The sequence below is a fragment of the Hydractinia symbiolongicarpus genome, chromosome 1 (assembly GCF_029227915.1).
Source record: "Hydractinia symbiolongicarpus strain clone_291-10 chromosome 1, HSymV2.1, whole genome shotgun sequence".
NCBI lineage: Eukaryota > Metazoa > Cnidaria > Hydrozoa > Anthoathecata > Hydractiniidae > Hydractinia > Hydractinia symbiolongicarpus.
This window is the reverse complement of record NC_079875.1, coordinates 34347194-34349693: the sequence shown is the minus strand read 5'-3', so window position 1 is coordinate 34349693 and position 2500 is coordinate 34347194.

Here is a 2500-nt window from a genome sequence, read left to right as displayed (position 1 = left end):
TCAGGGTTAAGGTAAAGCCTAGGCTGGGGCCTAGGGGTAATGCTACTGCTTTGGATACGGTTGTGGGTCTTTTTTTTAAAAAAAAAATTTTGGTGGTGTGGCGTACCCTCTCACTTCTTCAATTTCTCAAGCCGTTTATGTGTTATGCCGTATTTTGTTATTTTCAGGTCCCATGAGGCTTAACCGTCATAAAAATATGTTCGGAATGTTGCTGGGCCTATCAGTAACAAACGCGCATGCGTTACGGCACATTCCGGTTAACTTTAAAAAAAATCGATTTTTTTTCCTAAGTCCCCACTTTAGTGTCAGAAACTGGAAAAACGTGCTATATAATGTAGAGAGGGTAGAACAGAGAAGCAATGAGAAATGAGTGAACTCGACTAGAGTTTGGTTGTTATTGTTTCTTTGTGACACAATCTCTTATGCGTTGGTATCAGAGTTTATTTGTGTTGCTGTAAAGACTGTTGAGTTGTCATTCAGTTCTTACGGTAATACGGCTCTGGCTCAAGCAATGAAATGCAAGTCAAATTTTGTTCTTGCAGGACATTACTTATGTGTGTGCACGGGCTAACTGCTAGTCAAGTAGTAGTTTGTAGTCTCTAAAGATAGTGATATCTTTCTCATTGGTGGCTCTTGTGATGTTGGCAGATGCTGTTCAACTGATCCTGGGTTACTGAGAAGGAACGGTAGAAGGGCAAACACTCTGAAGCGTATGAATTGCAGCTATTTCTAAAGAATTGGCTACGATTTTACGTTGACGATTGTAGATACGAACGCCTGCGCCTGCAACACGTTACGTATTGCAGGTTGTAGTGTGTTTAAGTGAATGTAGCTGCTTGCTATTTCACGACCGTAGTTACCTGGTTGATCCTGCCAGTAGTCATATGCTTGTCTCAAAGATTAAGCCATGCATGTCTAAGTATAAGCACTTGTACTGTGAAACTGCGAATGGCTCATTAAATCAGTTATCGTTTATTTGATTGTACTTTACTACATGGATACCTGTGGTAATTCTAGAGCTAATACATGCGAAAAATCCCGACTTCTGGAAGGGATGTATTTATTAGATTAAAAACCAATGCGAGTTTCGGCTCGTTTTCTTGGTGATTCATGATAACTTTTCGAATCGCATGGCCTTGCGCCGGCGATGTTTCATTCAAATTTCTGCCCTATCAACTGTCGATGGTAAGGTAGTGGCTTACCATGGTTGTAACGGGTGACGGAGAATTAGGGTTCGATTCCGGAGAGGGAGCCTGAGAAACGGCTACCACATCTAAGGAAGGCAGCAGGCACGAAAATTACCCAATCCCAACACGGGGAGGTAGTGACAAGAAATAACGATACGGGGTCTATATAGGCTTCGCAATTGGAATGAGTACAATTTAAATCCTTTAACGAGGATCAATTGGAGGGCAAGTCTGGTGCCAGCAGCCGCGGTAATTCCAGCTCCAATAGCGTATATTAAAGTTGTTGCAGTTAAAAAGCTCGTAGTTGGATTTCGGAATGGGCCAGTTGGTCCGCCGCAAGGTGTGTACTGACTGGTTTGTTCTTCTTCGCAAAGACTGCGTGTGCTCTTTATTGAGTGTGCGTAGGATTTACGACGTTTACTTTGAAAAAATTAGAGTGTTCAAAGCAGGCTATCGCTTGAATACATGAGCATGGAATAATGGAATAGGACTTTGGTCCTATTTTGTTGGTTTCTAGGACCGAAGTAATGATTAAGAGGGACAATTGGGGGCATCCGTATTTCGTTGTCAGAGGTGAAATTCTTGGATTTACGAAAGACGAACAACTGCGAAAGCACTTGCCAAGAGTGTTTTCATTAATCAAGAACGAAAGTTAGAGGATCGAAGACGATCAGATACCGTCCTAGTTCTAACCATAAACGATGTCGACTAGGGATCAGCGGGCGTTAATGAACGACCTCGTTGGCACCTTACGGGAAACCAAAGTTTTTGGATTCCGGGGGAAGTATGGTTGCAAAGCTGAAACTTAAAGGAATTGACGGAAGGGCACCACCAGGAGTGGAGCCTGCGGCTTAATTTGACTCAACACGGGAAAACTCACCAGGTCCAGACATAGTAAGGATTGACAGGTTGAGAGCCCTTTCTTGATTCTATGGGTGGTGGTGCATGGCCGTTCTTAGTTGGTGGAGTGATTTGTCTGGTTAATTCCGTTAACGAACGAGACCTTAACCGGCTAAATAGTCACACGATTCAAGAATCGTGACTGACTTCTTAGAGGGACTGTTGGTGTTTAACCAAAGTCAGGAAGGCAATAACAGGTCTGTGATGCCCTTAGATGTTCTGGGCCGCACGCGCGCTACACTGTCGGATTCAGCGAGTCTTAACCTTAACCGAAAGGTTTGGGTAATCTTTTGAAAGTCCGACGTGATGGGGATTGATCATTGCAATTATTGATCATGAACGAGGAATTCCTAGTAAGCGCGAGTCATCAGCTCGCGTTGATTACGTCCCTGCCCTTTGTACACACCGCCCGT